This window comes from Heliangelus exortis, chromosome 7 (genome assembly GCF_036169615.1).
Source record: "Heliangelus exortis chromosome 7, bHelExo1.hap1, whole genome shotgun sequence".
NCBI lineage: Eukaryota > Metazoa > Chordata > Aves > Apodiformes > Trochilidae > Heliangelus > Heliangelus exortis.
This window is the reverse complement of record NC_092428.1, coordinates 2,191,283-2,212,178: the sequence shown is the minus strand read 5'-3', so window position 1 is coordinate 2,212,178 and position 20,896 is coordinate 2,191,283. Positions and strand designations below refer to the sequence as shown.

Below are 20,896 nucleotides of genomic sequence, written 5' to 3'. Positions count from 1 at the left end.
TGGCCGTTGAGGGGCGCGTTGGGCGGGAAGGCGGCCTGAGGGGAAGTGGTCACCGCCGGCTCCCGGGGGGCCCTCAAGCTGCCCTCAGGGGCTTGGTTTTGGCTTTTCATCCACGATGGGGAGGTTCTAAAGGTTTGGATGGAAGGTGCACCACACGGGCAAAGCCTTCTTTGAAAGGGCTTGAGCGGCTCCTTGGTCCGGAGGAAGAGGGCTGCGTTTGAGGCAACCATAGTTAGTCAGAGAGATGAGAGGAAGGTGAGGGAATTTACTGATGTCTGAGGGATGAGAGGAAGGTGAGCGAATTACTGATGTCCTCCCCTTGATTTGGTCGCAAACACAACAAGATGTTCCCAGGAATACGTTTTTAAGTCCATACATATGGACTTAAAACTCGTTTAAAATTTTTTTCCTCATGGCGGCTTGATCAACATTGCCAGAGGCCACTCACCATGTCAGAATTTTACTACCACTTGTGGTGGCTTTCTCAGCTATGGCTTGTAAGCACCACTTTTCACCCAAGGATGGCATGACAAAATACCATCGGGTACCTACCACGAAATGGTAATCCACCTACCCGGGCATCTACTCAAGAAAGCAGCAGCAAGACGGCCGCCATCTTCTTGACTCAAAATGTGGCCATCTCAGAGGTCTCCTCGTTCCATGTCTTGTGGGTGATGTGCTGCACTGGGTGGCCATCAGAGAAGTTTTGTAAAAATACTTGCTCCTGAAGAAGGGAAGACAAAGATAATTTTAAAATACATCTTTTTAGAGCAGGTGAAAAAAATTACCTTTATAGTAAATGAAGAAAGTCTTCCTAGAGCTTGTACTTCATATAGACCAGCAAGTGAACCAAATTTCCATAATAAAATACTAAGTATGCATTATTAAGGTTTAGTGCAACTTTTTTCAGTCAGTTGCTGGAGATAGTGTGTAAGGAAGCTCTCTGGTGATGTTTTAGAGCACTGTAAAATTGAATGACCTACTTACAGAAAGCTACTAGGTGAAAATAATAATCCAGCATGTATCTGTCAAACCAACCTGTTGACCAAGGTTTTAGTCTTTTAACTGCCAGGTGCAGCCTTTTTAGTGTAGAGCGGGAAATTGAAATGTGTAGTGACCTAATATTTGCTGGAGAATCCTTCAAGGTTCATGTATTATGCAGGACTTGGCTGTGATTTAAAATGTTTTTAAATTATTAGAAACAATATAAATCATTGCTCTACAGCTTGTAGCGGAGCTCACATTTGCAACAGTATTCTAAATGTTGTGTCAATGTTTCCATTATAAATCTTTTAATTTTTTTTTTTCTTTCCAGGAGATTTAAAACTTGGTTAGTGGCAACACAGAAAAAATAATCTCTTGAAACTGAAACTTGGCATGACCACATCCCAGTTCAGGAAACAAAACACTGGAGAAAACTTGACAATCTGTTTGGCCATTTTGGAATTACGAGTGTGCTGAAATGTAAGTAACAGCACACAGAGAAATCATAAAAGTCTCTGGTTTGAATACTTCCAATTCTCTCTTCTTAAATATTTTCCTAAAAATAGCTTTTATAAGACAATGTGTCATTTGGTGTTGTGTTCCAATTTTTAATATTTTCAAGAACTTTTTGTATGAGGAGAGACTCCTATGGATCTTGATATTTACAGGTATACCTAACACTATGTAGACTGCGAAGGTAAGTGCATGAAGATACTTACATATGAACTCAGCTGACTCAGATCCACTGTCACTGTCAACTATACTATTTCCCACAATAATGACTTCAAAAGATCATGTGAATTCAGGGTATTTCAATTTCAGACAGTGCATATTACACAGACAAGCCATAAGACCCCAAAACACTTCAGATCTAATTGTGGATTTTTAATATGCTTTGGTTTGTGATCTAGATATAAGAAATGTTTTGGGGTCTTTGTATGAAAAAAAAAACCCAAAACCCAAAAACCAAACACCTATATTAAAAGTATGCATGGGAAAAGTTTTAAGGTCATCAAGGAAATTAGTGTAAGCAATAAAATTCACACTTTAGCACGTCTTCTACTATCAGACTTTGGAGGATTTACTCTGCCATAGCCACTACAAAACTGATGATGTACAGCAGTTAATGCCCCTGGACAGTAACAGGTGCCTAGACACCCACACATTGAATACACCCATTCCATCTGCTAAAAATATGTCCCTGATTTGGGGAAAAAAAAATATCTAAAACCAAATCACTCTCATTTGCTGTCGAAAGAAGTACCATGGCCCAGTTCGTTGTTCCATTAATTTTCTTCCTTTAATTACAGTTTAAATATCCTTATTTAAAGAATATTTCCTCACCCCCTTGTGGAAAATTATGTTTGATTGCACATCTATATTGTTGTGTGTGTAGTAAGCATATCCTGCTCTCCAAATGTCCTTAGGATTATTCTAAAAATGCATGTACAGTTACTATTTTTGGATCACAAGTGGGAGAAAACAAGAAGTTAAGAGCTAAGCATGGTCTGAGTTAAATTCAGTTCTCCAAAATCAAAATCTTGAAACTGCTATATGTGTAGCAGTGGTGTAAGACAAGCTGGAGACTACTGATTAAATGAAGCCCAGCCATATGCAGGCCACATTCATACATCAGTATACAAAAAGAATACTAAATTAGAGTTTGAACACACATTTGAAATCAGTGACAAAATTCTTGTGTATGAAATTACTGCCACACACAAGAAGAAGAGTTTCCCTGTGAGGACTTCAATCACTGGTGCTGTTCCATCAGGACAAGCAGGACTGTTACATATTTAGAAACAATTATATAGTTGTCCATGTTGGTATGGTGACAGATCCCTGTTTATCTTTGATGCTGCTGGAGGGTGAAGTCTTGACCCCCATCAAAGTCTGGCAAAAGATGTTAGGACTTCAGCAAAGCCAGGATCTTCCTTCTATTAGTACCATACATGACTAAAGTCACCTGGAAATTGCCTCCCTGGCACACACTGTTGAAAGAAGTGACCTTGGGGAGAAAAGTCATTCCAAGGTTGCAGTGAGTTTCTTCCCAGCCTCTGCAGGCATCCTGACACTGTCCCTGCTGATTAGCTTAACACATATATATATGCTTTATATTCTTTACTCTGCTTAGCTCACCTGCCATGGGTTCAGCAGCTTCCCCCTCTAATCCTAACCTTCCACCTCACAGTCCTCCTGGATTAAAACAGCTTCCCCCCACACCCACATTTATGAGATTGGTTTTTTTACAGCCTTTTATACAGTAATTTAAGCTGAAAGATTAATCCATGTTAGTAAGTCTAGCCCTCTGACTGCAAATAGGACATTTATTGGTTTATGTATGAGGATGTTGCTGCACACAACAGAGCATCACTGTCCAACTTAAGCACTATTAATAAATATTAATACAGGTTATATTAATATACATGCATGTATATATACACACAGGCACATAAGTGAGCAACCTGTGGGCATATTTTCTGATCACTTGCTGTCTCATCTACACGTTTAATAGAACTGAATAAGAGTATAAAATAGTATTCTGCTGCCATCTTAATGATTTGGGGGCTTTTTAATTCCTGAAACCATCAGACTCTAAGGTAGACACTATAACAATCTCAACTCAGGAGCTGTAATTGGCATAATACTGTAATTTGGAAATAAGTGTTTGTGGTAGATCAGCTGTCATCCCACAGGGATGGAGACAGTGACTTTTTATAATAAATCCCACATGTTCCATTCTACTCCTGCAAATATACCACCCTGCTATATCAAAGTACTTCAAAATCCTTAATTAATTAGTTCCTGTAAGAGGTGTTAGGTGAATGTACATTATTCTTCCTGTACTCCAACTGGAGATATAAAGCACAGAGCAGAGTGGTTAGAAAAGCCTGCCAGAAAAAGGCAAAATCTGGCCACCCGAGCTCCAAGGGCTCTGCTCTAGCCACAGGAGATCAACTTATGGAGTAGCTGTTCCAGTCATGGACAAGAAACCTGTGGCCTCTTAGAACATATTTGAAACCTTAGCCAGGAGCATGCATTTTAGCTGTTATACATGTTAAGGAGGCAACAGGAGGAACAGAATTTGTGAGTGCACAGGAAATGGCTACAAGCAAAGCAAAGCAAAAAAAACCAGGTGGGTCATTCATGGTAGTGTCCTGTAAGATGCTGTCTTTCATAATCACAGTATCTCACAATATTGCATATGGAGGTTCTGTTCATACACACATGATAAATGATTAGTAAGTGATTAACAGATGGTATAATAAATAGTAATCAATTGTTACGAGTCCAAAGGGTCAAACAGGGCTTTTTTTATAACAATAGCTCATGATCATCTGAACACCCTGCCAATGTATATAAACTGTACACTTTACATAGAAACACCAGCTAATCTCATGTTAAACCTCACAAATGGAATCTTAGTGCAAAGTGTGACTCAAACCAAATCTGCTGGAGAAAAAGGGATTAGCACCTTGGCTCCACAGTAAAGTGTTGGTTATAGCTATCCTGGATTTAAGTTTCTCCTTCTGCCATGTAAGATGCACTGATATGACAGGGAGCATTTTGCTGCAATGTGCAAGAGCAGTGTTTTCTAGGCTAATCCCAAGAGGAAGGCCTGGGATACTGCAGGGCTCAATATCAACCAGCATCACTGAATTTGGTGCAGCTTTCTGCTTTTGTACATGTTTACTGCAATAGTTTGTGAGGGCAGCTGATGAGTGAAGGATGGAACTGAAAATGAATAAAGACCAATTTGCTCAGAGCTAGTGAAAGCTGCCATAGTCACAAGCTGTTTAGGTCCTTCTTGGTACTGTCCTGCTGTGATTCCTTAGTCTAGGTGAAAGGGGAGGATGCTGCTGTTTGCAGGAGCCATTTTAACACCTCATCTTGTCTTTGTGAGCTTTAAAGTAATTAACTCTCCAATCATTATCGGTTGACTATGTCCACAGGTTTAGGTTTCCCTCCCACTGTTCCCTTTGGGGAGATTGGGTTGTCACTTTATGAGGGGGGGGGGGGGCAGGGGGGGATTGTCTTCAGAGTTCACACAAAATCCCTTTCACAGCTTCTCAACAGCTTTTTGTGCTCTCCAAACTGCTGGAATACTCTGTCACTCTCTGTTTTAAGGAACATTACTTTTATCACTTGCTCCAAATCCAACTGGACATAGAGGGGGGGGAAAAAGCCTCGCCAAAAAACCTGGCACCAGGCTTGCTGAGCCCTCCAGATGAAAGTAAGGCCATCCTCAGTACTTAGAAGCCAATAAAAGAGACTGCAAAGGCAGTTTTTGCTAAATAAGGTTACTTTGAGCCTCTAAAGGATCCTGACAGTCCTTAATGTAACTGAATGAATCCTCACAACTTCCAACTGTGATGTGGCTGTGCTGTACTACATTCTAGTTCAGTTTTAGCCAGGGGAAAAATTCCAGACTTGAAGTTGTTGGCAAATCTTTTATCTATCGGTAAAACATTGCCAAGAATCATGCAGAAAAAGGGGGATGAGAGGGCTTGACCATATTTTTGTTAATCCCATTCTCACCCAGTTTCCACTATATTTTTTTTAAATCCTATTAATAAGGTGAAGCACTCGAAATGCTGGGAGAGGCTGCTGCCAGCCACAGAATTTGGAGACTACTCTGATGCTGCCCAACCCTTGGTGTGCAACAGCATCAGACAAGCATCCAGAGCTGTAAGATCTCTGACTGGGAGGCACACCCATGATGTTTTAGACTCAATGGACAGTGAAAACCCTCACCTACTGCAGAGCTGGTTGGAGCACTTCCCCTTTGAACTCAGCATCTCTTGGCACACCCACCTTCTCATAAAAGATGAGGGTTTGGAAAACAACCCGTGTGCCAAACCAGCTCTGAGTTTGCTGAGCCTGGGGTTAGAAGGGCCTTAGGTCTGAAAATTGAGCAACCTTCACTCCAGTCTTTTCCTTTTGCAGCGTGAACCAAGAGGAGTTTGGCTGGTCTCAAAGACCACACTCCTCTCTCCAGCTGGAGTTTTAACTAGGTCTGTATGCTGTTTTCTTTAATTTCTTTGCTGGCAGCATTAGTTTTGAGGTCCCCTTGCTAAATAAAGCTCTACTACACAAACAATTTATTTCAGTCACTTCCCATAGCTGCTGGTACTAGAGCAACTCTACCTCTGTTAGCTGGACTAGGAGGCCTGTCAGAGTCAGGTGGCAATATACCACATCATTTCAAATACCTATCAGAAACCTTTAGATTTGCTCAGTGCTGCTTTAAAAATAGCCAGTGGCTTGCTTGTATTAGGGTTCCAACCTGAGTAACTCTGGTTGTTAAATCATGGTCATGCACAGAAAGATTTTGTATTAAATATCCTTTGGGAAGGAAAATATATTTGGGGGTCAGGAAAGGCTTGTTTTTCTGTGTCAAGTAATATGAAAATGTGAAGTAGTAACTAGGAAGAGCTAAGATAATATATCAATGCTGGAGACATGAAGTTTCTCCTTCTTACACCTTGTACTACTCAAACTGTCTGCTCACTGGTACAAAGGATAGGTAGCTGGTGATTTATCAAGATACCAGGGGTGGAGTTTCATTATACAGAATAATGAAGCCCTTTGTTTATTTCAATAATAATAATAACAACAACAATAATAACAATAATAGAATTTCTACCTCTCAGCAGATGGCAGGACCTGGGCAAGCAGTGAGATTGTCAGAATTGTTTCCCTAGCACTGGCCAGAACCCCCCTGTTATCCTGATATTATTCCCCTTTGTTATTCGATATCCCACAGTGCCAGCTAAGTCAGGAGTTGTCACACTCCTCACTGGTGCAGCAGGATACAAAATAGCTGGGGGTGGGGAGGAACACTAGAATGGTTGGAAGGTGGAAGGGAAAAGGCCTTTTTTTTTTGTGAAAACAGTAGCACCAGCTGCATCCTGCAAGTCGCTAAATTAGCCAGTCAGTTGTTTTTCTTTTAATTTTTGTGTGAATTCAAGAATAGGTTGTGGATGTCTTGGCAACTCATGAATGAGGCTCTTTATGAAAGAATTCACCTTGCAGAGGGGCTGCTGTCAGATGCACAAGCCTCTTTCCATTAATTAAGCTGCAGAACATCCCCTCTTTTTTTTTTCCCCCCACTGCTCTCAATGTCTGGATAATCAGACCCTGTGTCTTTCCATAACATCCACTGCTGTCTCTCTTACTCCTCACAGTGTTTCACCCACTGTTAATTTTGGACTGCCAGATTCTTTTTTTTTAATTTTTTTTTTTTTTTTTTTTTTAGTAGAGCTTATTGCTTCTAAGTGAGATATCATGCTTCCTGAGCTAAGAACTAAGATGAATATTCTGTTCCTCTGCAACCAGTAGAATTTTTGATGCATTATTTTCAGCTGAAAGGTGGCCTCAGAGCAAAGTTGGATATTTTCAAATGCTCAGCTGCAAGTTAATCAACTCTTACTGTTATTTGACAGGAGCTGGGTGCTTATCTTGCATCCAGTGAGTCATTCCTTGAGCTGTCACTTGCTTCCATGAAAGCACCCTCACAGAAGGTGCAGAAAACTTTCAGACATCCTAGAAATGACCTGCAATCAAAAGCCTACAAGCTAAACTGTATCAGGTTAGGAAGTGATTAGAGCTGTAATTATGCCTGAATGGACAGTCTGAGGAGAGTGGGTAGTACCAAGAACCTCAACCAATCCTCACCCAGCTTTGCTGTGGTCTGAATAAGATGTGTGACTGCAACTGAATGGTCTTGAAGTTTTTAGGGGAATTACTCATGCCTGCATTTATGAAGGGATGCACCTGCTTCAGGGAATAATCCCAAATCTTTTAAAGCCAGTGAAACATTTCCACTGCTGATGGAGCTCAATATCATACCTTAGGTGTTTGCCTGTTTGAGCTTAATTTTCTATGGCTGATTTAAAATCCCAGTCATTAAGAATAGTTTCCTTATTCATACATATATGGTATTAGTGACAGACTTTTTAAAATGACCTGTTAGTTTTTCTTAACTTCCAAGTCATGCCAAACATTAATTTCCTGCAAATGTAGCAAACTGAAGTAGAGTGCACAAAATAATTAATCTTTGGAAACTCTGGACTGAATCAAAATAATTCAAAGTTAAATAAAGAGCTCATCTATGGCCTCAGTGTTCTTTCTGGGAAGCAAGGGATACATAAAAGAATCAAGAAAGAAAGCAAATACCAAATTATCTAACAGGAAAGGAATCTACAAATACATCTAATAAATTCCCATATTACATCATAAAAATAACTCTCACAAATGCTGTCATTGCAAATGCCAGGACACATAGGAAACTATTCAATTAGTAGTACAACTGAATAAGCAAATGAGAAATCATTAAAATTGAAAAAAAGCATTTTCTAATTTCAGGGTTTGCTGGCTTTTTTTTAAGATTATTGAATTCTCTATTATACTACTTGTTTTCCTTATGATAAGAATTGAATGGGGTAGAATGTGAAATCCCATTTAAATTGTAAACTTGTGGAGGTACAAACTCTCTTTATGAATGTAGGCAGCATCTCAAAAAATGAGCATTCACAATAAACTCAATGTTTCTATTAGCAAAAAGTTGACTTTTTAATCCAAAAGCATAATTTGCTTAAAATTAAAACATACACATAGTGAAGTTATCTGTAAATGGAGAAGATTCAGGAACACAAGAAAAAGAATTCCATCTTCATTAGATCCAGAAAAAGAAAGCCTGACCTTTCATTTGGTTTATCAGCTCCTCTGAAAATCAGGCCCTGAATTTCTGTGCCTACATGCAGCCATTTCAGGAAAGACAGTAAATAAGCTATTTTTGTTTACCTTCTGCAGAAGGAATGTGTAAAAATAAACTATTACTATTTGTAAAATAGTACTGACATCCTCACAGAGATATTGTACACAGTAACAACACATTCCTAAAAGCCAGAAACTTCCAGTAGAGCATTCTTTTTCCCATCCCTTTGCCCACTCAGCCTACATGTCCTTTGTTTCTTTCAGGGTTTCACTTGTCTTTTTTTTAAACTTTCCTTATCTTCAAATCCCTAGCTACCCAGAGCTATCAGAGGCCAATAGTCTAATGGAACATAACATGGCTAAAATGATGAAATACTATAGTGGGCAGCAGAATCTTTTAAGTTTTAAACATGTGGTACTCTTCCTAGTCTTGCTGAAAGCTCCTTGCTGCAGTTTTCCTGTTTGTTAAATATTCAAAATATTAACCTGTCTCTTGGTGAAGCAGACTTGGAGCTCAGAAATGCTCCTGTCTATATAAAGGCTGAGGATTATTAGAACTGTTCAGCTTGAGGGGGGGGGGATTCTGAACATAGTGATGAACCCACTCAATTTCAATTGCTGCCTATGAGGGTTTTTTTCCTATTATAACAATTAACCTCTTAGAAATGAATTAGCACGGAGTTTACATGTTGACTCTATAGACATTGGATAATTGCTTTAAAAAAAAACCCCTCATCTATAGTCCAGGAAATTACATTTCTCCTTTTGCTTCTAAAATTACAAACTTCTGACTTCCCAGCTGGTAACGCAAGCAATCAAAATGGGGTCTCCTGAGTGCTGTTGCATGACACACATGAACAACAATCTCATTTCATAAAGAATTAACCCACAGCCAGCCACGTTAACTGGCTCCAATTCCTGCCACAAAGCCCAGCTGATCCGAGCACAGCAGTTCCCACTTTGGGTAGGCAGCAAGGTACTGGTCAAGTAACAGCAAACCCTCTCAGAGCCCTGCCCCAACAAAGCTGCCTGACAGAGGGAAATAGTTGGAAATAAAGGAACAATCTGAAATTCAGAAGCTCTGGCTTTGTTTTCTCTTTCTTACAGACTTGCTATCAGTAAGTCACTTAACCTCCCAGAGTTTCATCTTCTATCATACAGAGACAGTAATACCTCCTTTGACTGTCTTTTTAATCTAGAGTATAAAGAAAGTGACATTATTCCCCCCCTCCCCTCCTAATCTCAGCTAAGACATCTAGGCACTACTGTGATTATAATCAGTGACAGCATTAACCACTGTTTAAACAGAAGGGCCTACTTAAATATGAAATTTCCTTGATTTTATCTAGTTAAAATTATCTTTGTAATTCTTCTGATAGGTTTGGGTTTTTTTTTTTTCCCCTTCCTTTTGAGTGAAGGTAGGAGGAAAGGAGTTGCTTGTTTTGGGTTGGTGATTTAGTTCTTTAAGCACAGAAAGGAAGCAGAGAACATAGATCCAAATAAGGAAAAACTGGCAAATTGAACTTCTTTCAGCAGCATCACTCCCTAAAATGTGTTCTTTAGAGCTAAGATTTAAAGATGACCTGCAAATGAATGTCCAGAATAAATGTAAATTACTTGCTCTCAATAAGCTGCCTTAAAATTACCTGAGTGGAGGTTCCCTCAATGCCTCCCTAGCATTTCATAGAATAAAACCACCTCGCTGCTTTCAGGTGTTTTTTTCCTTCATGGTCAGTTTAAGTCTTTCTCTACTGGGCTTTAAGCCATTGCAGCACTAATTATAGTCCTAAATCAGTTCTTCTCCTTTATTAGTGTTTACTGCAAATGGTTATCTTGGGTAAGCAACTGCCATATTTCTCATTAGTAACCAATTAAGCAACCTGTAGCCACTTATTCTTATCTATTTGGAAATACTTTTTAGCTGGAAGAGCCAAGCAAACACCACAACACATCCAGTTGTGCCAAAGAGGGTTTGTGCTACATTGTCCAATCTGGAGAAAGAATATTCATACATTCAGAAGACTTTACTGGCACATGTACATGTTTGTATTTGAAATTTCTAGGTTGACATCCCTTCAAGACCAATTGCCTCCTCCTGGGACAGAAACATGACCCTCTATTTCTCTTTGATTTGAGAACTGACACCACTGTGATCTCCATCATGAGGCCAGCAATATTAAGTGTGGTGTTCTTTACAGACTTCTTAAGTTGAATGACTACATGTTGACCTTGGGGAAGCTGCCAGTGTGCCTGTTTGTTTGTTTGTTTTTAAAATTCACCTTCTTCATGTTGTGGGGAAAGAAGCTTTTAGACATTACATGATCCATGTGGATTTAAACAACAGTTGATTTCAGTATCATCTTAAGTTTATCAGCATAGCTTTATGAACTGTTGAGGCTAAGTACAAGATTTTTTCTTTTTTGTTAGATCACAAGGTGTCACAGGCCACAAAATGTGCAGCGAGGAAATAAAATCATCCTCCATCCATACTAAAAAACACCACTACATACCAAATTTTCCTGCCAATGGTGTCTTTATCATGTGTCCAGAAAATTGACACTCCTAACTTGGCTATACTTCAAGACAGACAGACAGTCTGCTAGGGACAAAAGTCTGCCTTCTTCTCTCATGATGAATTAAAACGGAGCACAGCAATCATTGCAAGTTCAGGGAAAAAGGAGGCTGAGGGTGCAGTGCTGCTCAGCTGAGGGGCACTGGAAGAACTCAGAAAGGGCTGGAGCTGGCAGGTCCCTCAGGGCTTCTGCTTTCAGCCCATGGCCCTGCTTCTACTCTACCTTGTCCTCTGCTGCAGTGCTGGGCAGAAGCAGCCTGTCAACTGTTCTAGGTACAAGGCTGCTTTCATAGATGGGGAGCCCTATGGCTGTATTTCAGAAGGCAGAATTATTCTCTCCAATTGCTAGAAACACTTAAAGCCCCAAAAGACTGAGATTCTCAGAACCACACGTATAATTTTAAAATCCCTAATGAGGGACAATCTGAAACTTAGGAGGCCCCGAGTCCAATTCAGAGACAAATTTGAGCACTTGTGATAGAGACAGATGAGTTACATCCATTCATGGAAAGAAAAACAATTTTATGATCATGCAACGGAATGGTTTCTAATTAATTCATGATCTATATTTCTTACTGCTGAAGCAGGGTCTGAGACAAACTAGAAAAAATTCTTTCATGTGGCACATCCTGATGGTGGCAAGGCTGCTGCTGAGTCACTGCTTCCATTATTAACAAATTTCCTTGAGTTTGTAACTCATCTTTTAATGTCATTCTCTTGTTCCTGGGCACACACAATGAGTTGCTGGTACAATGTCAAGGAGTAGTAAGGGCCAGTTGCTTCCTGCAATCCAGGAATATCCCAGGATTGTCAGCAAAGGAGCAGGATAGGGCAGACCCCAAGATCAGAGCCAGGTTTAAGTAAAAGTTAAGCTCACCAGATAAGTCTAAGGTGAAGAGGCAGGTCCAAGGTCAAGCCAGGCAGATGATCCACAGGTCAGGTTGGATGCAGTCATGACCAGACAGTTCCAGAGCAATGAGGCAAGGCCAAAGTCAAGGTCAAGCTGGAAATGTAGCCTGTGGGCTGGGGTCTGGATAAACAGGAGCCATGGCCAGGCACAGGTGTGGCTGCAGCTGAGCCAGAAACCAGCACTCCATAGCCTAGGGTTGGGCTGAAATAAGGCTCCTGGGGAGAGTATGAGGCATCAGGTGAGGCTAGTCAGGACCATTAAAGCTTACATGCCCTGTTTTCACATTTTCTTTCTAAATAAATGCCATGAAGAGTGCCAGATATTTGCCTGCCACATAAAGCAGGACTTTAATGTTACACAAATAACAACCCGATCCCATGTCAAACCCTTGTATATGTCATTGAGATCTTATTACAGCCTGGGTAAGAGGATGCTGGGTGCTTGCACTGATGAGGCTATTTCAGTATGATAAGCTGCACTAAGTGGGCTCAGTTTTGCATCAGTGGAGTGTATTTGCACTGCCAGGGGAAAGAAAACCATCCACATTGCCAGAGTTTGCCATGCCCAAAAATGCTGCTGCAAACATCTGAGTATCTGAGCAGTTCCAATGAAGGCAAAGCACTGTAAAAGCTCTGTATTGGTGGGGCTAAATTAAAGGGGCAGTGACATTTCCAGTTTCTTGGATGCTCTCTGGAAAACTCCTCCAAATACTTTTAGGACTTTTTGCAATATAAATCACCTTTTGATTTGTAAAATTGCACATGGAGAAAGAGTGGCAACGATAAAAATTCAAATAGTCTTTTGGAAAAATCATTATTAGAACCAACCTTAAGTCCAGCCAAATATTCCCATTCTCTTTCTCTTCAGTCCTTGATATATGCTTTCCCGTTGAAAGGCAGCCTGGGAGATTTGTCCTTATTTCCATTCTATACAACAGCAGCTGCTATCTGATTATTTTTTTGTATTTTAATTTCAGATCTTTTTCTATTTCATATGATTTTAAATAACAGTAGAAACCAAGGTGCATCATGTTTTCCATTCTGTGTTGCATTTTGATGTTGCATCTTATAATTCTTCCTCAAATCCAACACAATCTTGCTCCTAAATTATTATAATTATTTTAGGATCTTGAAAAGCTGGCACCACAGTTAAAAATCTAGGAACACAACTTTAATTTTAAAACCCAAAGTACTTCAAATCTTTATAGAACTGTTGACACAAGCTCATACATGCACATACATACATACTTCTAGTGCAGTTATATGTTGTAATGGGTTTATATATAGGCTATAAAAATAATGTAAATGAAACAATAAAGCAGATTACCACCAAAGTCGTAGTAACAAGATTAAGACCAAAATTATAAACCCCAAATTGAGAAGAGAGTCGTAACATGAACAATTTCTTTCTCCTAGAACATTTGTGCTCATAAAAAGAGAGCATTTTGGGGGAAAAGGGAGAGAGATCCTAAGACTCCCAGACTGTTTCTCCAACCGGGTTCAGGCTGAGTCTTATTGGATTGAAGTGGAAATACACCTTTTGCCACAAGTCTGAACAAAAGACTCAGTGCCTCTCTCAAACAGCAGCTCTGACAGAGGTGTCAGTGCAGGAAAGTCCTTTAGGGATATGTTTTGCCCCAGCATTGAAGCAGAGTCTCAAACAGAAACTGCTGTCCCACTACAACTGCTCATCCCTCCCCAGGCTGTCCTGCAAATGCAGCTAAAGTTATGGCCCTTCTTCAGAGAAGTGTGATGCAGTTTAGCAGGGCAGTGCTGGTGCAGAACAAAGCATTACCTTCAGCAACCAGGTGGGGAAGAATTAATAAGCAAAGTTACCCACAAAGTCAGGATGCAGCAGGAACAAAAATGAAAGTGATTGTAAACTGTGTTAATGCATGGATAATTTAGGTAGTAAATAGAACAGAAGGCACACAAACCATTGCATTGGTGAATGGTGTAGAAAAACCTGTTAGCAATAGATGTCAAATAAATCCTTTGTGGCTTCACTGAGGTATTTTGCAGTGAAACAATCAAAACAAATATGCAAATCCCAATAATGGGACAAGAATCTTGTAATTTGGTGCTAGGAGTTCCCTGGCAGTTTGGTTTCCAACACTCACTTCTTGTGCTGTGCCGGGACTTGCTGAGAGCTCAGATCCCAAGACAGACCCCAGTCCAGCTGCTGGGTGAGTTTGTACAACTCCAAGGGTACAGAAGCAGCTCTGTACCCCTGCTATACAAATGCAGTAAAATAATTTTCCTGCTTAAACTAAGCACATAGAGCAAGAGTTGGGTGATATTAATTTTTTCTCTTTTAAATTCCTGTTTCTCTGTAACAATGTGCTTAACTTCTGGCTGTTCTGTTTCTGCCATTTAATATTTATGACTCTGCACTTCGGACTTCCCAGGTGGTCATCCATCTTACCTTGTGCTTAGGGCCAGTGTCCTCTCCATCCTGTATCCACCAGAGTGTTCCCCAGCAGGTGCTGAGTAGACTCATGATTTCCTCAGACTCCTTAGGGTTGGAAAAACCATTTGCTGGACCACCAGGCAACAAGCAGCAGTTATATCTGGCAAGCTTAAATGCAAAAGGGAAGATTATGGGTTTTAAAGCCATCAGGGACCATTCCACATCACATAGCAACTTTCCAACTTTTTCCTCCATGCTTCAGCAAGAGCAAACAGGGAGAGACGAGGGCTAAGGGCCCTGAGAGCATCCCCCCTCCTGGCCCTTTGGCTGCCTGGGCTCAGAGCCAACTTGGAGCTAGCACAGCTGAAAGCTGCTTCACCTCCTTTGCTGGCCTTGGACCCAGTGCTGCAGGGAGGCCTCAGCCAGGGCTGATACCACTTCCTCTGGGACCTGCTTTTAAGTTAAGCCCCTTCTATTTGGCCCCTATCTGAGCTAAAGCTCCTGCTCTGTCACAGCCATGCCTGTCCTTGGCTTTGGGCTTATTGCTCTGGACCTAGATCCTGACCTGCAGCTGACTTTCAGCCTGATCTCAGACCATCTTTATCACCTTAAACCTGCCTGGTGCTCACTGGGCTGTGCCTTGTCACTGTTACCCTCACTGGACCTCCCTTTCTGGGGCTGGTGAGACTCCTGCCCTGCCAGCTGGGTTTCTGTGCTCAGCTCCCAGTTTACCTTCCCTTGCAGAGAGCCAGCTCTTTCTGCTCCCTGACAGGCTGTTCTTCTCAAAATCTCCACAGCTTTAAAGACTCATGATTTCAGCAAAAATGTTAACCCATTTTCCTTCACAGAAGAACAGAAATGGTGGATTCAGCCAGGAATCAAACCTACCACTTTACTGAGCCATGGAAGGAGAAAAATTAATAGTCTTACATCTTTTCCCCCTCTCTCAGTGATAAGACAGGGATAGAAACTTTGGTAACTTCTTTTCTTAATCCTCCAGCCTTTCTATGCCCAAAGTATAGAGACATCCTGACAATAAATGCCATTAATTCACAAGTAGAACAACACATCTTGTGTGAACAAGTGGTACTTATAACTCCTAGAGCCCAATGGAGCTTTCAGCTGTGTGCTCCTACAACCTCAGCTGCAACCTGTATCACACTGCCACTGCAGAGAGCAAGTGTTACGGGACTCAAAAAACATTAAAAAAGACCTTTTCAAAAAATAAGTCAGAGGGATATCAGGGCAGCTATGGTCATCATGTCAGGATTCTCTTTTCTTTTTTCCCTGCTTTCCTCTCATGCTTTCTCCTTGCCTCCCCTGGCTGATTTTGTTGGAGGCTTGGGCCCTGCTCCTGGAAGAAGTTTTTGTGCCTATTGCAGCAGCTCCTCAGGCCTTTTTCTACCACTGTGTTGTGATGCAGTCATGATTTTACCACAAAAATGGTGTTTGCCTGCCATGAACCCCAAAGAGTTCAACACTGATTAGGAAGGAAGGCTGGCTGGCAGGCAGCATGACTGACTAAGCCTGGTTTCCTTAGGAACCCAGCCTAAAACAGCAAGAAAGTAAGAGCACGTGTGTTCTGGTAGGCAGGGAATAATCCATTAAAACTCTTAATTAAAAATTTAAACATGTGTTAGCTAATTACATCACCCTTCTCCTGCCCTCAAAAAGCAGCAAATGAGCATGGTTGCACACCTGCCTGTGTGTTTATTTCCTTAGGATGCTGCTCACTTGCTCAGCAACCCAAATACCAGCTCAGGTAGCAGCTGCCATTGTAAAAACATTCTGGGGAAGCGTGATGACAAATCTTTTCTTTTTGGTAATGAATGGCAAAACTGTTCACAGAAAGCCTGCTCACTGTTCTGCATGCCCTGAATTTGTTGGTGTTTTTTAATGTATTAATCCTGATACTAGCAGTTCTCAGCTCTCCAACAGGGCTATTTAATGCCAGCAGAGTACACTCAGGTGACACAAAGACCTGAGAAAAGAGAAGTGGGGTAAATAGTTCAAAAAGTAGGCTGTAAGGATGTTAAAATGAACATGGACATTGTCTGTAAACTCAAAAACTGCAGAGAAAGGTCTGCCAAGGCTCCAGACCCTCTGGAAATTCTCATTTCTGCAGGGATAGCGATAGTGTGGTGCTCCACATTGCAAGCACACATGGGGTGAGAAGCCTCAGCACGGCAAAGGGAGAGCTCAGGTTTAACTGTTGTGCATGCAAATGAGCACTCATCACACAGGAAACTCGCTTCTCCCTCCCTCAGTTACCCTGCAGTGAATCTCTTCTGGTATCTGCAGCCTCCTCAGCTGCTCTGAGCTGGCTGGGTTGCAGCCACTTGACATCAGGCCACAGCCTCTGAATTGGGAAGACCGTTTTATTCATTGCCTAGAGGAGAAGGATCATGTTCAGCATTGCTGTTGTTATTTATTGCAGTCATTAATTTGGCAGAAATTAACCAAATTCTGGCAGGTAGCGTATGTCTCTGTACATTAGCATAACTGTGCTGAGCTAAAGTGGGTACACTGGGTGAAAAAATAAATTCCCTGATTTTTGGCTCCTGTCAAAACAGTCAGAGGCCAGAACAGAAGGGCATGTGTGTCCACTGGCACATACATGGTCAGTCTCAGCAGATGTTCATTCAATATTCTCTCCTTGAGACCAGCTTTTACACAGTGGTCCTGCCACAGCCTGCTGAATCTCCTGAGGAAGAATCCAGCTGGCACGTGGGTTTGGTTTTTTGGGGCACTGTGAGCCATACTAGTGCTGCTAAAGGCCTTCTCCAACTTCACCTAGAAAAAGCTCAGCAGCCAGTAACAGAGGATGAACCCCTACCCCCCAAAACAGTGCCTTACTAACAATGCTTTACCACAAGACTGAATGATCCTATGAGATTATCTTCAAAGTGATGTTTTAATGCAGTGACTGATTTAAAGCTTCACAGGTGAAGCCTTAAGACAAGATACAGGAGAAAGCTTCATTATCCTCAGGGGTACAGACAAGGAGTTGGCTGCCCTATTGCTGAGTTTCTCCATGTGAAGGGCACATCCATCTTAGATGGCTTGAGTTGGGCCACTCAGCTCAGGGGCTGCCAGAATAATTTTTCATGTGAGGTGAAGTGTCTGTTATTGCAGGGTAAAGAAACTAACTGCTCCTTCCTTTTTTAAGATTAATTGGTAAAATTTGAGGTTCTTATAGAGTTTGGGATGCCCTATGGCAAATCTAAGCACAAACCAAAATCCCAAGCAAGGCCATGAGGTTCATTGGCTCTAGCCAGGAATATTGGGTTCCTGCTGTGGACCTGACCAGGTGCCAGGCTGAGCTTTCTGCAGTGCCCCCCAGGGATACAGTGGTGGCAGAGCCATCAGGGACAGGCTGGTGCACTTAGACTGGGTGGCAGGGAGTGAAGCAGTGCAGTGGGGTGAGCAGGGACACACAGTCTGGGTTTCTGGGGGTCAGTGGCACTGCCCTCTGTGCTGCAGTGGTGGACGAGAAGCACCCAAAGCTCTCATCAAAACCGTTCAAGCTGGGAGTGGGAGGATGAGTCTGCAGCTGGGCTCCCCAGACAAGGCTCAATTACTTTCCATTTGTGTAGAGAATGGGTGCATTTAATCCAGAAACAGTAGCAACCAAAAAGTCATTTCACTAAGTAGCAAGATCATCCACCACTTGGGAGTAGCTGGAACTATTTACAAAATGTTTTCACACTTCAGCAAGGAAGAGGCTGCATATTTCTGACTGTGGAGCAGAAGGCAATCCTGTAATAATGCCTCATCTTTACCAATCATTCCAAATTATTCACATGAAAGATCCTGCTTTCTCTCTTGGACTTTAATGAAGCTCCTGTTGAACCAATTATTCACTAGCTATTCATATATTGTCAGAAAGGAAATCGCAGAAGCTTTGTCATTAGGAATAAGATTTGATTGGCAAGGCACACGGCTCTGGGGTGGGTTTCCTTCTTCCCCCTTTTTGCTCTGAAGCCGTAGCTTTTAGCTGGCAATTTCCACTGCTATAATCTGATGGAAAGTGATAAAATGCATCAGACTGCAGTACTCAAATGAGAAAACACTCCAGATTAGTAGGAATATAATTATGTTTTTCATGACATTGATTTTTTATTTTCTAACTGATAAAAGTAAACAACTGAGTGTGTGTGGGGGGAGTGCCAAAAAACAACATTTAGACTTTAGTGAGATAATTAACTCAGCAATTAAACATATTTTGTATTCAGCATTTGTCCTCCATAGCACACAGCATATGTGACGTTTGTCCTTTATTCAAATTCTTGCTTCTTGCAATCCTTTTTGTCAGCAGGAGTGGCAGCCAGTGAGAGTCCTGTACAGAGGTCCCACTTCTATGGTGCTTTACTTTTAAAGATGAGTATTCACAGCTATAGTTTGGAAGGGAAGAGGCAGCCAAAAAGAATCATTAGCCTGAGCTAAATGAGCAGAACAGAGAGGCAAGACACCACTGCAACAGGCATTTGTGTCTGTTTTCTTTTTCCAGTTGTGTTTGGAGGGGAAAGTAAACCAAGCCCCCTGTGATCCTTGCTGCTCTGTGCACTACTCACCTTCATCCAGCCACAATATGAGGCTGCAGTGTCAAAATGCTCCATGCTCTGATCCCTTTTGGGGTCACAGCATCACGATGGGCCAGCACAGGGCTGGGATATATCCACGGAAAATTGGAAAACAAGAACTAAAGCCAATGAAAGAAAAAAGGTTAGTCCTTTAGTAGGGCTGCCTGCTGGTTTAACAGAGTGGATTCCTCACTCCAGTGTGAAACATGGGAAGAGGCATCAGCAACAATGGACAATTAGAAATCTCCCTGGCCTTTTTAGCACAAAGTAGTTCTTCCATTATCAGTTCAGCAAAGGGTGAGTGAGTCTTCAGGGGAGCTGACTGTCTCAGAAGGTTTGAACTACGACACTAGAGAGATATTCTCCATATCACTGCCTTATCTTTAGAAAAATGAGGTCATCAAGAAAAAGTTCCAAGTCTAGGATAAATAAAACATGCTACTTGTGCCTTTATAGGCAGGATCACAGGGACAAGCAGACCTTGTGTTAGGCTGAGGTGTGCAGCTATGTCACACAGTACTTCTGCATGTCAACCCAAACTGCTAAGCTGCAGCTGGTTCCATGCAAGTTAATATCCAAGCACATTTATAATCTATCTTTCTTCTTTGAGACAATGATGTGTGAGACTTCTTTTCAGGGCAGAACTCTGAGGCTCACAGGAACTCAAATATCTTCCTACTCTGTGAGACTCTCATGGCTGATTTTAAGCTGCTACTGCTAGGGGCTAAAAGGGCTAACTTCTGAGCTGGCATAAATTTCTATAGTAAACATACTATGACAAGTCATTCCAAATTAATTTCTTCCTTTCCTAAGCTGAATTTGCCAGCCTGTGTGTTAAAATCTTGTTTCTTGCTTTGTCCTGCAACACTCTGGTGCATAATAAACATCAAACCTCAAGAGGCTGTTTTACTGCTAATTTTAGGCAAGGAAATGTATCATGTATGTGTTCATGATACACACAAACCACCGTTTATCTGGACTACAACCTTCCCTAAGTCTAGGCTGTTCATTTTCTGAAATGTGTGGCCATTTATGGGATGCAAAAGTTGCACTGATAAATGCTTTTCACTATCAGACATAAAATGTGTTTGTTATTGTACTGACCTTGGGAGATGAATAGGAAAGTGCTTTGTCCTCACCCTGCAAGACAGCCACAGCAGCTGGCTATGCTTTAGGACAGGCCAGACTAAAATAGGTCTGTCCATGTGATAGGCTGATAGAAGAACCCTGAAAAATCTGCAAGTTATCTGAGTGCCATGAATAGTCCCACCAATAGGTGATATCCCTGAAAATGAATCCCAAAGCTGGATCTATGATTTCGTTTATAATTCACTGATACTCAAAATCTAATTTTTGTGAAAACCCTTTGTGATTGGTAACTGCTTAACCCTTTAGAAAACCCAGACCTACTTTTTAATGGAAGCTATCTGGCAATCCTACAGAAACAAAGGGTTGTGTAGGAAGTGCTGCCCAAACAGCAGATCAGCAATCAAGGTTTTGTGCAGTATCTACATATACTAATATGGAGAGATCAGAAGAATCATCACTGATCCAAATAATTTTAAGAAACTGAGATCAGAGTAATTTAAATGTGTGTAATTCCACAGATGGTTACAGATTTTGCTGCTTTATTTACCTGTTGGTTATATATTTTCCCTCCTCTTGCCTTTCTGTGAAAAGTACAACACCAACAAAGGGAAAAGGCCAAGGAGGAGCAGT

General features: G+C 41.4%; 1 protein-coding gene and 1 long non-coding RNA gene across 5 annotated transcripts in view; one reads left to right on the top strand and one right to left on the bottom strand.

Moving 5' to 3' along the window:
* Nucleotides 1–20,896, bottom strand: part of KAT6B (lysine acetyltransferase 6B) — a 103,422-nt gene extending 82,526 nt beyond the window's left edge. For all 3 annotated transcript variants that reach the window (XM_071748222.1, XM_071748223.1, XM_071748224.1), the window contains exons 1-4: nt 19,169–20,896; nt 16,293–16,575; nt 14,610–14,762; nt 575–724 (exon numbers count right to left, since the gene is read on the bottom strand). The gene's annotated coding sequence lies outside the window, so the exon portion shown is untranslated. The remainder of the gene's footprint in view (nt 1–574; nt 725–14,609; nt 14,763–16,292; nt 16,576–19,168) is intronic.
* On the top strand, nt 11–5,626 carry LOC139798118 (uncharacterized). 2 transcript variants are annotated; one of them, XR_011726735.1, is made up of 3 exons: nt 11–255; nt 1,316–1,464; nt 5,563–5,626. It is a non-coding gene; the product is annotated as an uncharacterized lncRNA (long non-coding RNA). The 2 variants fall into 2 exon arrangements; XR_011726736.1 differs by having other exon boundaries at nt 11–293.